At 37.8% G+C, this 14,440-nt stretch overlaps 1 long non-coding RNA gene and 1 other non-coding gene across 3 annotated transcripts in view; both read left to right on the plus strand.

Annotated features, from left to right (window-relative positions):
* Positions 1–354: 354 nt before the first annotated feature.
* LOC105715730 (uncharacterized) overlaps positions 355–14,440 on the plus strand; it is a 37,917-nt gene continuing 23,831 nt past the window's right edge. Inside the window, exons 1-3 of one of the 2 annotated variants that reach the window (XR_001107115.2) lie at positions 355–499; positions 3,017–3,068; positions 8,315–10,156. This is a non-coding gene — a long non-coding RNA (uncharacterized LOC105715730). Of the gene's footprint in view, positions 500–3,016; positions 3,069–8,314; positions 10,157–14,440 lie in introns of those variants that run through there. The other variant, XR_001107116.2, reaches the window with a different exon arrangement.
* Positions 1,462–1,565, plus strand: LOC135271427 (U6 spliceosomal RNA). Its single transcript, XR_010339569.1, has one exon. It is a non-coding gene; the product is annotated as a U6 spliceosomal RNA (small nuclear RNA).

A 14,440-nucleotide genomic window follows, 5' to 3' on the forward strand; every position in this document is an offset into this window, starting at 1 on the left:
AGCTATATGAAAGGGGGAAAAAACCTTGCAAACTGAAAAGCCAATGCTTTGTGACTGCACATAATTTTTTTCTCTTCCCAGCTATCCACAGATAAGTAGGAGAGGGCAACATGAAAGCTTTGTAATTTCACTAAAAGGTTATTCCATAATGTGTCAAACCTGGGGAGGAAAAAGAATGTGTGTACTCAAAGCCACGTACCTTTGACTGCAATTTTCCCCTCTATTACTCAGATTGCTAAGATGGGCTTATAGGACAGCTTTTTCTTCCTAAAACCACATAGTGAAATCGGAAAACCCCACTATGATCCACTTCGAGTTTCTGACATCATTGTATTTCCTGAAGGTGAGCTCTCATGCTGATGATGGAAAAAGAAAACAATAAACGAAACAAGAAGCTCGAGTCAGCCTCGGTTTTCCTGAGAGGACAGATCTTGCTGCTTTGAACCACGGGTGTCTGTAGAGCAACTTTCTTGAGATAAATGTGAGTCAGATGCAGAAGGTGAGGCAAAAGCCATTAATTCAATTATAGGAAATTAGAATGAATACTTTAACATCTTTCATTTGTACTAATATCAGTAAGAAATACTTCTTCTGATAGGAATATTGTCCAGTAGATAATGTTGAATTGAGTCTACTCCCTACTAATGGTTCTACTCATCACTCATTACTTCTACGCCCCCTACTAAGATTTAAAAGATTTCTGTTTAAGGAAAGTGTCTCTCTCCCTCAAAGAGCATTATCTAAGATATAAAACAGACTATAATTAAGCAAAGGAGATATCATGGAATGCCTTCCAAAGTCATAGAGCTAAAGCTTTGCTTCTATAGGGAGTAGCTCAATCTAGTTTTTCTTCAGTCTGTACATCAGAAATAAAACAGCAAAAGCAGAATTGAGTGGCCGTCTTCGCAGCAACCTGGATGGGACTGGAGATTATTATTCTTAGTGAAGTAACTCAGGAATGGAAAACCAAACATCATATGTTTTCATTCATAAGTAGGAGCGAAGCTATGAGGATGCAAAGGCATAAGAATGATACAATTGACTGTGGGGACTCGGGGGCAATGGGTGGGAAGGGGGTGAGGGATAAAAGACCACCAATTGGGTTCAATGTATACTGCTCGGGAGATGGATGCACCAAAATCTCACAAATCACCACTAAAGAACTTACTCATGTAACCAAACACCACCTGTTCCCCAAAAACCTTTGGAAGAAAACAATTTAAAAAAAAAAAAAATTTCCCATTTAAAAAAAGAGAATTATAGTGGCTGTGGGCTAGGATTTGTCCTTTATTCTTCCCTACCAGGCCTAGACAATATAGGTAGGTACTAGGCTAGAAGGCGGAAATCTAGAATGCTAAAATAATTACAGGGCAGGCCGTAAGCCTTATCTGGGGAATTGGGCAGGACTTGAGTGTTGGAAGTCCAAACGGGCATTTAATTCATTCATTTAACAGTGATGCAGTGCTTGCCTTGGCAGCACATATACTAAAATGGGAACAATACAGAGAAGACTAGCATGACCCCTAAGAAATAAAAAATAAACCAATAATAAGTCACTAATTGGCAGCATGTACTAGGTGCTTTTCCAGACAGTTGGGATATATCAGTGGAACAGACAAAGATCCTTCTCTTTGTGGAGCATACCTTCTGAAGCCATTAATAATAAACATGATAATGGAGTAAATTCTATAGCGTGTTCAAAGCTGAGAAATGCTATAGGAAAAAAATGAAACAGAAAGATAGGGATCAAGAATGCCAGGGAGGCAAGTGGAATATGGGTCTCAAGTTTTAAATAGGCGATCAGGTTTGGAGCACATCTGGCAGGCTGGCGAGAGGAGGGAGGTGGGTTGGCTGTAGCAGAGGCAAGCAAGGTAGAGAGAAGAAGAAGCTGGCATCAGAGCCGTAAAGGGAGGAGGTTGTAGTTACTGTGGACCATTATAGGAACCTTGGCTTTTACCCTGAGTGAGATGGGAGCCACTGGGGTTTTGAACACCTTGTATTTTGAATTAAGACTTTCATACGTCAGTTGAGAGAGGAGGATTTTAGGTGATTACTCAGGTCAACAGTTCAGTTTCAGCAGTGCTATTATCTGTAAGGAATGCTTTGCAATGAATTGTTTGTTTTTATTGTGATTTCATTTTTTTTCATAAAAATTAAGTGCTGGCCCTAATGCAATTGAGACAAAGCTGGAAATCATTATATCTGTAATTCTTAACCCTGGTAATAAATTAGAATCCTATAGGGAGCATTTACAGCCTATGAATGCCGGAACCCATGCCCAGTGATTCTGATTTAAATAGCTCAGGAAAGAGCCTGGGAAGCTACATTTAAAATAAAACCCAAACAAGCAGAGCAAAGAAAAAGACTTTCTAGGTGATTCTAATGTGCCATCTGGATTGGCCAAGGTTTTGAAGGTAAAAATATTTAGCTCATTTAACTAAAACTAGCAGATCCTCTATTTTGATTAACAATAAAATTTCAAAAATATGCATGAAATCCTCAAAAGCTATCATGAGATACAATGCCTAAAAAGAATGATGTAGTCAGAGACTTTAGAATATTTTTAATGTAAATGAAAACTCTACTTACAACCTGTCAACCTGTAGGAATTTCCTGCATTTTATTTCACTTAGAGTTTCTAAGAGTCGGTTTGAAGAGTGGGGTTATGAGAGTCTATGAAAATGTACTTCTCTTTGATGGTGACTGAGCTCACACACCGCACGGTGAACTGGATGTTCCTAAATGCATGACTGTTTCTGCAGCGTCCTCTCTGCTCAGCAACAAACTCCACTTTGGGGCACAGGCCTCCTTGCCCAGTCTGCAGAAGTGAGGCAGCCACTCACCTGAACAAGCGTTTAAATTAGCCACGTTAAAATGAGAAGAAAACATTCATGATGCCCAAGAAACAAATGCTTATGCTGCATACACAAGGATAAAGGAAAAAGCAAAATAGTTGATTAAAAGGAGGGATAATAATTGAAATTTCTGTGTAGCTCTCTGCCTTCCTGTCTTTTAGGTTGACAAGTAAGGGGAAGCCTACATGTTATCCTCCAAGATGTTGCATCGTAGTAAGTAAAATCACCTTTGATCATTTCAAAGTGGAGTATTCATCATTTAAATCATTATTGTCATCATTATTATCATCACAGCTTCACATTCATGATCTTATGCCATTCTCACAACTCTAAAATTTAGACGTTATATTCACCCCCTTTTACATAGAGGGAAACCGAATTTTAGAAACATGAGCAAACTTTCCTATTCTAACAACTAGTGCATTGCAATAGCTGGCTTTGAGCCCCTGTGGTCTGGCTGCAAGGCTGTGACACACAGCCACCCTAATCTCCTCTACTCCATTGGAATAGAAATGCTGGATTCCATGCCCCAATGCAGCTCCTGTAACTACTGAATAAATAGGATGTAGGTTGTGGCCTATTTGCTCAATATTTTCTCCAAATAAAATATTCTTAGAATGTACATATCTATTATTCATTCTGCAAATGAGCATAGACACTCCTCTATTTCTCTTGGCGTTAAATGACTTAGATGGCATTTAATGTGCTATGATGTCAAAGATAAAATATTTTGTGAACATCACTAGGTAAATATCATCTTCTTCCTTGAAAACTGTTGTCTGCCTACTCATTTTGACTTGATTTCATCACTGCCTTCAAAATGTGGCAGCCAAAATCCTCCTAATGTTAGGGTGAGGAAAAGTCCATTCTCAGAAGCCGGATTACCCAGATGGAACAGAGAAATCTGTTACCGGCCTCCAAATAACAACAGTGTATAATTAGCAGCTGCTAAAAGAATAGAAGTCAATTGAACAAAAATATGGTATGATCCACATTCATTTATTAAATACCTTATGTTTCCAAACAGTGCTTTTCACAGTGGCTGGAAAGTCTTCTTGGGGGCATTTCAGCGTGTGTCCTGGGCACCAAACATAGGGAATTGACAGATTTTTTTTTTAAAAACTTCTAAAAAGAGCTATTACTACATCCAAAGGCAGGCACAGACATGCCTCTTTTACATCTGTGGGATAAAAAAAAATACATTTGTCAAAAGCAACCTTTAAGTAGGCTGCCATTATCAAAGACGTCAGCAGCCCGTCTCCCTGGGAGACAGTGAAACCCCGCATTTATCTAAATTATCTCAGTAATATGACAGAGTGATTGCTCACTAATGGTCAGTAACAGTTTTCTTTGTCATTTTCCTAGTCATTACCTCCTCAGAATGAACTCCAGAATAAACTGCTTGCAGTCTGTGACTAGAATACTAATGTCCTCCTTACATTTCTGACTATTTCTCCTAAACATATGAACTTGACTATCATATTTCTGATGTTTTCATTTTGTGGAAAAGAACACCCTGCCTTAGAAAATCTGATGAACACAGAGATACTTTACATGCAAAAAAAAAAAAAAAAAAAAAAAAAAAAAAAAAAAAAATAGTGTTAGCATTTCCTCCCAGGTGAATTCTTACATCTGACAAAGCTTGCAGTAACTGTCAGCTCAGAAAAGGCTAGAGGAGGTATTTGCAGGTGTGGGCTCTGTTTTTGTGGCTTTATCAAACTATGCTTCACGTTTTCATTTCTCAAACCATCCTCCTTTGAAGATACCAATGATAATAGTTGAACCAAGTCCCCTTGACTGCAGATTCTGTAAATACTTTGCTGCAACAGCATAAGTCTCCAAACCCTTGGTCCTTTCTGAGAAGTGAGATGGCCAACTGTTTGTTGTACATGATTTTTCTGCCCAAGAAAAGCTAGATTGACTTTATAAAAACTAAAAAGCCCAAAGCCAAAAGGGAAATGGTGAGAAAGCAGAACTTTTTCTTCCAATAAATAAAGCTGGGGAAGTTGGAAAAAAATAAAGTTTAAAAAATGTTGAAGAACAAGCTCTACTGGGAAAGTAGGTCATGGTAGTGCAAGGTGATCACTTGGCTGGGCAGTCCAAATACAGGAGCCAAAACAATCAGCTGGCGATTCAGAATGGCAGCTACTGTAGCCATTCAGGTAAGAAAAGCTGGGTCAGCTGTGCTCCTATCCTGTGCAGAACTTCGACCTTAGAAAAGATGAAATGAAGTAAAGGCAGACACTATGGAAATGAATGCATGTGAATATCACTGCCCGTTCATCCACGTGCAAAAGGAGTCATGAACAATTTCAGTAGTCTCCTTTCCACCCCAGTGCAATCTCAACTGCATTGTTTCTCTAGCAATTTTGGCCATCTTGTTTATTCACTTAAAAAACAATATGACTCATATTTTCTGGGACGGTCCTGACTTGAAGGGATTTGTTACATTTCTACTTGGAAGTACATACGTGCTTATCAGAATGAGTATACTGATTATGATCCTGGGAAAATATGACCACTAAACATACATCAGACCTAAGCTAAGTTCCAATACAGATGCACTCCCTGCCATCCACTGTAATCTTTCCCTGTTTGACCTGGTGCATGCTACCAGTCACACCTTACTTCCCAGAGTACCCATATGTCCAAGTGCCAATTAGAACTGGCAGCCTATGTGCCCTACAGGCATTTCAAAGGTATCTTTTCAGAATACTAAGCTCGACATTTTCCCTCTCCAACTTGTGGTTTAATCTAGTAAGTTTCACAAACCAGAACACTGTGGTTATCCTAAAATTTATCTTCTCCTTCACTTCCAAGCTAAATCCAATTCTACTTTCCTTTGCTCTTGGGAATACATTTCCACCTCCGTAGGCCTGACACTATTGCATATCAAGCCTTCCACATCCATTGCTTTAACTAGTCCAACAAACTTTTGGAGTGTGGTGGTGCAATTACAACTCACTGTAGCCTTGCACTCTGAGACTCAAAAGATGGCCTCAGCCTCCTAGGTAGCTGGGACTACAGGCATGCACCACCATGCCCAGTTAATTTTGTTAAAAGGTTTTTTGTGGAGATAAAGTCTTTCCATGTTGCTCAGGCTGATCTCAAACTCCTGGGCTCAAGCGATCCTCCCACCTTGGCCTCCCAAACAGCTGGGATTATAGGCGTGAGCCACTGAGCCACTGAGCCTGACTCCAACTAACTCTTAATTGGTCTCTCAATTTCTAGTTTCTTCATTTCCAGGCCATTTTCCATACTGCTTTCACTTTTTTTCTTAATTAAAAAAATTATCTTGTCTATTCTCCCAGTTTAAAATACAAAATGGTTCCTGAAATTCTTCACATCATGGCATTCTATTTAACCCTAACTCAGTCCCTGCCACTCAGTCTCTAAACCCCACTCCAAAAACGTTATGCTCCCATCAAAACTGGGCTTTGTTCATGTGATCACTTTCATCAACATTGTCCTTCCCTCCATGTTGACACATCTTTTGAAACCAACCTTAAATCCCATCTTCATTCTTTAAATTTCATTCCATCCCTTAAGTAAATTAATCCCACTTCACACTGTCTCTATTTGATTTTTCACTTCTCTATGCTTTCCTAGCTCAATTTCGATGTCTAATATAGGACTTAGCACACTGAACTCCAGTTGCTGCTTTATATGTTTGGTCCCCTTTCTAATCTATCAGCCCCTGGAGGGCAAAAGCTGTTATCCATTCACCCGTGTGTCCAAACACCTGTCATATAACAAACCCTTAATGCATACATGTTGAATTGAATGACTATAGTTGGTCATATTTGACTTATCATTAAAAAATAAGGTGTAAATTTAAAAAAATACTACTTCTCTCATGCAATAGTACTTCAAATCCTAAGACATCTTCTATGTTAAAGATAATAACCTATCTTTTGCCTATGGCCGTACAAACGTGCCTAACTTTGATCTTGGAAGCTAAGCAGAGTTGGGCCTGCTTAGCACTTGGTTGAAGACTAACTGGGACTAACAGGTGCTGTAGTTTTTGAAAGTAAACAAAACCCCATCTTGTGTCTAGCAGCCAGATGTTGTCTGTTTTAATCACTCAAATAGCAGGAATCCCATGTTAAGAGTAAAAGTCTTTGAATAGCAGAACCATGGGTAAGGAAAGAAAAATAACAGTGTGGTTTGCTGGGCTGTACACAGCGAGCCTGTGGACTACAGCTACAGTGAGGTGGGGGTTGGGAGTGTAGAAACAAAGGAACAATATTCCAGTCCATAGGCACTTCTCAGATTTCATGCTATTCTTTTACAATATTCTTCCCCTGCCAGATATTTTGTTTTTGGAATCTAGAGTCCCTTGATGTTAGTTTGAATGTGATGTAAAATTTGGAGATGATTTGCTAAGGGCTATCATAGAACTCCTCTCCTGACTAAGGAGAATTCTTGGCCACGTCAGCATCCATAAACTTTGTTCTGAAAAGAGGCAGAGGTACCTCATTCAGAAGAGGATGCTGAGAATATTGAACATTAAACTGTACTGAATCATTAAACTTGTGGTCACAATATAAAGCTAAAAGCTGAACCCCTGAAAAGCATAAACCCCAGTGTAATATAAACAGTTATACTTACCCCAGTGGGCCTTGACAGCGTTGCTGTATTATCACTTAGTACAAAGGCTGATGATGTTCAGAACGGTGACAATAGGCAGGGCATTACCAGTGACTCATACCTGTAATCCCAGCACTTTGGGAGGCCGAGGCTGGCGGATCACGTGAGCCCAAGAGTTAAGACCAGCCTGGGCAATGTGGCAAAACTCTGTCTCTACAAAAAAAAAAAAAATACAAAAATTAGTCTGGCATGGTGGCCTACACCTGTAGTCCCAGCTACTCAGGAGGCTGAGTTGGGAGGATTGCTTGAGCCCAGAGTTTGAGGCTGCAGTGAGCCATGATCATGCTGCTGCACTCCAGCCTGGGTGACAAAATGAGACTCCATCTCTAAAAAAAGAAAAAAGGAATTGAGAATGTTGACAATGAGTCATCGACGAAAGGTTACATTATGCTCAGTTCATCTATTTATGAAGTCAGATGAATATAGAATATGTTTTAGAAGGAATTCCTCTCAAACAGCATAATTTTAAGAACCTTGTGTTTCAGGGAGTAAAATTCCATTGCCTAGTGATTTGTTTTTTGACAATTAGCTCTTTTCCTACCCATGCAAAGTCAACTGGAGTATTTATCATACCAATAGACTAACTCCATGACAGTAATGCATCTGAAATGTATTTTTAGGTACAAATGGCTTCGAAGAGCATTCTGTACCCTTGTGAGATATAAACAGTAGATATGGACCATAATATATATTCAAAAACAAACCCTGAAAAAAAAGTAAAGCATGTAAGATAATTCCACAGTTTGCAGCTTTTGATTTTGCCTTATTATAACTATGTACTCTATTTCTTTGCCTTCCTTCTAAAATAGATGGCAAGTTATTTGAAGCACAATTGTGTCCAGCTCATCTTCCATCTTATTCAGTACCTAAAGGAAGTGGCTAACACTATTAAGATTCTCAACCTTAGCATTGGTAAGGGACCACCAGCATGAAGCTCTGGCCTGGTCATCATAGACAGATTCTAAGTTTAGACCAAGAAGGTATATCTCTATCTGGATTACCAGGTGTGGCAAATAAATGAGTGCTTCACGTGTCATGAGATAGAAGTGGAGGAACCGAGTTTGAGTTCAGACATGGCTGAAGACCTACAGAATCTGTTTGCATTTAATAGAGTAGTTGTAACTGATAGTTGCTTTTAGTATCAATGTAATTTTTGTTAAACCTCTAAATATCTTAAAATAACGTCAATTAAATAAAGATTTCCTTCTCTCAGTAGGACGTATCTAGAGAAAACTGATTGAGATGGTAAAGTCATGAAATCAAGCTATAAGGGAAGTATTTTTAGCCGGAAGAAAATAAATCCAAATGTCATGATATTTGAAGAACTATCAAATGCAAAAGAAAGAGCAAAATGTTTCTTTTTGTTATTTAACCTGGTTAAAGTAGAATCATTAAGTGAACCACGTTGTGTTTGTGTGTGTGTGTGTGTGTGTGTGTGTGTGAGTGAGAGAGAGAGAGAGAGAGAAACTAAGCAGGAAAAATAGGAGAGGTTGAGAAAGTCATATTTTCAAACTTTCTGTAATTCTTCTAATTAGTGAGAGATAATTCTAGATGACATTGAAGGTCCCTTCCAACTCCAGATTCCATGATTCCATGTCTGGAAGTTTATTTTACTTAGATGAGAGTGAATAATTGGCAGAAATAATGACTCAGCTTCAAATGGAATCTTATTAGCTATTTTTTTGTTGTCATAGCTATTCAACCTCTAGCTCCTTAAAAAAAAAAATCAGTGGAAACACACAGACAATAAGTCTCCTTGAGTGTCCTTCAATCAAACAGCAGCAGTAGTCTATGCTACCCCACAGACACAAGTCTTGTATTTCCCTACAGAAGTCACTGCGGAGAGTATGCTGGCTGACTGCTACACACACACAAATTCATTCAAACACCAGTGACACAATCTGGATCTTGCAGACAGGACAGATTCACATTACCTTCTGTGCTGCGTGTCTGTGCTTCCAGATTCCATTGCACTGTTGCCTGCATCTGTTATTGAACAAACAGCTTGGCTTAAATGTCTGCCTGCTGTACAGAGAAACATTCCCTAGGATTTGAGCTGACAGTGATTTCACCAGCTTGGAGAATGAGAGTGCAAATGATAAGTTACTCCTGGAATATAAATCATGACTTGGAGATTAGGAATCTATTTAGTTTAGTATGAGCTACAAGTCTCCCTTGTGAGACAATCCTACCATTCCAGTGATATTCAACCCCTACAGACAACAATACTGCATCTCCATCAGAAGGCACTGGGTCTAACATGGGGCAATGTCGTGTGCCTGGAATCTGCCTGCAAACTTCTTGCTCCTAGTTCCATCATTTCTATGAAACACTGACATTATTCTTCTTTTGTTTTAAATATTTGGAGGTCATTAGATGGTAAAATAGATCCCATATATGTAGACATCCAGATCTTATTTATCTATTTACTCTTATTCTAAGCAGAACAGGCAGTTTGTAAGAACACTGCAATTCCACTATTATAGAATTGTTTGTGGCTGAGAGGGAACATAGAGTCAACATCAGCACTCCCATATCTATCAGAGCCACAAGGCCTGCCTGTCCTTTTCCAAATAACCAAGTCTCAGTCTTTCTAAACTAGGCCAGTGTCCTGCATCAATACTTTACTTATTCATCAGTCACATTAGATAGTCTTCCTAGGGTCATTTTTCTTTAGTGGTTTATGTTTCAATGGGAAAGGCAAGACTTCCTCCTCAACAGAGGGCTCAGTAGATTGCCCTGCATGGGGAAAAGACACATGTGATGTAGGAATAGAGTAGGTGGTAAGTGTTGGATGGGTTTATGGCATGGCATGACTGTGTTGATGATATGGATTAGCAGTATTTTCTCCTTTTTCATAGAATAAAATAACAGTAGATGAACTATGTTGCGGTGACCTTTTTGGCTAAAACAGAACTTGGGGACTAGGGATGAGAATGTTGAAATAACTACCTGGAAAGTTAGATGCCTGTATGCCACAGAAAAATATATGCCGTTTAAACTCCCAAACATTAGAAATTTTAGGGAGTTAAATCATAGAGGAAAGCCAGGCAGAGTGGCTCATGCCTGTAATCCCAGCACTTTGGGAGGCCGAGGCAGGCGAATCACCTGAATCAGGAGTTCGAGACCAGCCTGGCTAACATGATGAAACCCCGTTTCTACTAAAAATACAAAAAAATTACCCAGTGTGGTGGTGTGCACCTGTAATCCCAGCTACTTGGGAGACTGAGGCAGGAGAATCGCTTGAACTCGGGAGGTGGAGGTTGCAGTGAGCCGAGATCCTGCCATTGCACTCCAGCCTGGACAACAAGAGCAAACCTCTGTCTCAATAAATAAATAAATAAATAAATAAATAAAAATAGAGTAAGTAATTGTAGAATTGTCTGAGATCTAGAAATATCTCATACAATATGTAAACCTTCTGCTTTTAGCCTGTGAATAAATGAAATTGCAGTCTAATACCTTTCTTCTACTTGTATGAGAGGTTTTCTTTTATTAATTGGAGTTAGGGGACAGCCACTGAAAAAATGCACACTTAATAGGTTTAAGGGTAGGATATCCTATGCTTTCCAAATTTTTTAAAGTATCTCCTGCAGGAGCAAATTCTCCAGAATCCCAAATGGTTAAATGCCATTGATTCAATTGGGTTTAATAAACTTCATGCTGTATTTAAGCTTATGGAGAACCTTGCAGTATTATTTAAAGAATTGCTTGTTTTAATTCAATTAAATTATTAAAGACATTGAAATTTCAAATCAATGTATAATAAATATTTTCTTTTCTACTTTAAATTGCAAAATATTAAACACATACAGCTAATACATGGAGCAGACACTTATAGACCCCAACCACCAAGATTAAATGAATGTAAATATTTTGCCATTTTTTTTCACATCCTTCATTTAATGCAACAGTGTTTATACTCAAATCCCAATAGCCTCATAGGTATCTTTTTTCCCAGAGGATATCCTTATTCTCTAGAAGTGACTATCATTTTCATATGTATATCATTTTGTGCCTTTTTGCATATGCATATATCTTGTAAAAATAAAAGGAAAAAATATAAACCTTCTCCTTTTAACCTGTCAATAAATGATATTGCATTCTAATACATTTCTGCTATTTATCTTTTCATTCATTCATTTTCAGATTTATTGATAAATTATTTTAGGTACCTGTGGTTGCTCATCATTCATATTCCTTGCTATTCAGTGTTCCAGTTAAATTTTCCAGTCCTCCAGGCGTGAACAAGCTGGCATATCCACAGGCTGCCTGACTCCACCGTGCATAAGAGCTGCTGAAGAGCGTCTGTGGTTGGCGCTGTCAGCTGCAGGGAAACATATTACCTCCTTTTGCAAGCCTTTCTGTAATTGCTTGGGGGACTGAGTGTGTTGGTCATTCTGATTTCCTAGTTAGTCAATTGCATTTTCACACTTTTCGCTCTTCAGTTGGGAGTGGGCAGAGTTGGGTAGGGTGGGGTTGCTTGTCCTTTTCTTATTGACGGGTAATTCTTTATATAGACCAGAAAACTCTTCTTTATCTTTCAAATGTGCAGCTTATAACTTTCCCAGTTAATTGCTTGTCCTTGAAACTTTCTTTAGGTGCCATTTGTCTAATAGACATTTTAAATTGTAATAAAGTCTGATTTATCAAGCTTTTACTTTGTGGTTTCTGCTTTTCTTCTCTCTTATTATCTAAATCTTATTCTACTCCATTATTAAAATTGTTATTCTACATTTTCCTCATAAAGTTTTAAAGTTTTTTAAATCCGTATTTTGGTCTACCACTTGCTACTAATTCTATGGCCTTGGATAAGTCACTTTGACCTCCTTACCTCAGTTTCCTTATTTGTAAAAGAGGACAGTAATAGTAGCGACCTCATAGTGTCATTGTAAGGAGTAACTGAGTCCATGTATGTGAAGCCCTTCAAAAGTCCCTGGAACATAATAAAGGCCACACAAGTGTTGGCTATTATTAATAAAATTAGAAGGAATAGTATTATAAGAATTTAAGTAAATAGTAGTTAAAATATTCTAAGGTCTGTGTTATGTTTAAAAGGACTAAAGGAATACTGAATAATTATAGACCATGTTAAAAATATTTATAGTAGGATATGCCAAAAAACCCACCAAATGAAATAATAATTATAAATTTTAAAATATCATAATTACAATAAAATATTATAATTATAATAAAAGTAAATTGATAAAAGTCTTTGGAAAAATATTATTAGCTTAGATAAAAAAATAAACAGATGCTAGCTAAATCCTCCTGAGAAGTGATAATGGCTTAAAGTAAATGGATAGAAAAAGGTAAGTATGAAAATGCTAGCCTGAAGAAACTTCCCTAGAATAGTTATATCAAGCAAAGTACAATTTAACCCAAATGTATTAATAAGGATAAATAGGGATACTACATAAAAATAAAAGGAAAATCTACCAAGAAGATATAATAATCATGAGCATGATTACCCCTAATCACTTAGGTTTAAAATGTGTAAAATAAATCCTGACACTATTGTTAGGAAAAAAATTTAACAAAACTATGATTACAGTGTGAAATGTTAATATATTTCTATTAGAAGCCAACAGACAAAGCACAATAACTTTAAAAATGCTTTTTGAAGTTTTGAGAAGCATTAGCAGTCTACCTAATTCTCTCTCTCTCTTCCTCTCTAAAGAAGACAGATCTATCTGTCTGTACCCTTTAAATGGAGAATATTTATAGGTTTCGCGTACATAAAGAATGTTTACAAAAAATGACCACATATATGTTACAATTTCAGTAAATTTCAGAGAACAGCTATTATATAAACACATTCTCTGACTACAATATTAGATAGTTTTATAAAATATAGGTTTAGAAGCCCAAAAATACACTCCTAAGTAGTTCATGTTTAATGAGAAGAATAAAACATTTAGAAGAACTAACACAAACCATTCCATTTTTTAAAAATGTGAGATACACCTAAAGTTGCACGTAAAGGTAAATTTATAGCCTTAAATGCATTTGTTTAAAAAAATAAAATGTATAAATAAATTAACTGAATAGTAAACTTATAAACTAGGAAAAGAACATAGTAAATCTGAATAGGTTAGAAGGAAGAAAGCAATGAAGAAAGATGTAGAAAGCTATGAATTAAAAAAAAAAAAAACAGAAACAACAAAATTAACTTTATCCTGCCACCATTTGTTCTAAGTTAAATCTGAGGTTCCTTGTGAGGAGACTTTATTTCCAGTTTACTTGACTAGTGTACTTAAATGTAGTCAGTGGAAGTGAGGTGGATAGAGGTAGAGAAACAACTACCTTGGCCATGAGCAGTGGCTCAGCCTGTAATTCCAACCCTTTGGGAGGCCCAGGTGGGCAGATCACTTGAGGTCAGGAGTTTGAGACCGGCCTGACCAATATGGTGAAACCCCATCTCTATTAAAAACAAAAATTAGCTGGGCATGGTGGCAGGTGCCTGTAATCCCAGCTACTCAAGAGGCTGAGGTAGGAGAATTGCTTGAACCCAGGAGGTGTAGAGGTTTCATGAGCTGAGACAGCATCGCCACTGCACTCCAGCCTGGGTGACAGAGAGAGACTCCATCTCAAAAAAAAAGAAAAGAACAGAAACAACTACGTTGTCCCTTGAACAATGTGGGGGTTGGAGCACTGGCCCCCTGTGCAGTGTGTAACCTTTGATTCCTCCAAAACTTAACTACTAATAGTCTAATGGTGACTGAACACCTTACTGTGAGTGGCGTTCAACCAGAGTGACTCTATCTTGAGTGAGCGCTAGGAAAATAAATCTGGGACTTGTTGGTCTTCATTACCAGAAAGTTAGGCATTCCTAGCCTCTAGATGTTTACAGTTAAGGGAACAGATTGATACTGTTTACTAAACAGACCTAGACTTGGGAGTGTCCTAATATCCCAATATCTTGAGAACAAAAG

The sequence above is a fragment of the Aotus nancymaae genome, unplaced genomic scaffold, assembly GCF_030222135.1.
Source record: "Aotus nancymaae isolate 86718 unplaced genomic scaffold, 86718_ANA_hifiasm-v0.15.2.pri h1tg000077l, whole genome shotgun sequence".
In the NCBI taxonomy this organism is placed as follows: Eukaryota; Metazoa; Chordata; class Mammalia; order Primates; family Aotidae; genus Aotus; species Aotus nancymaae.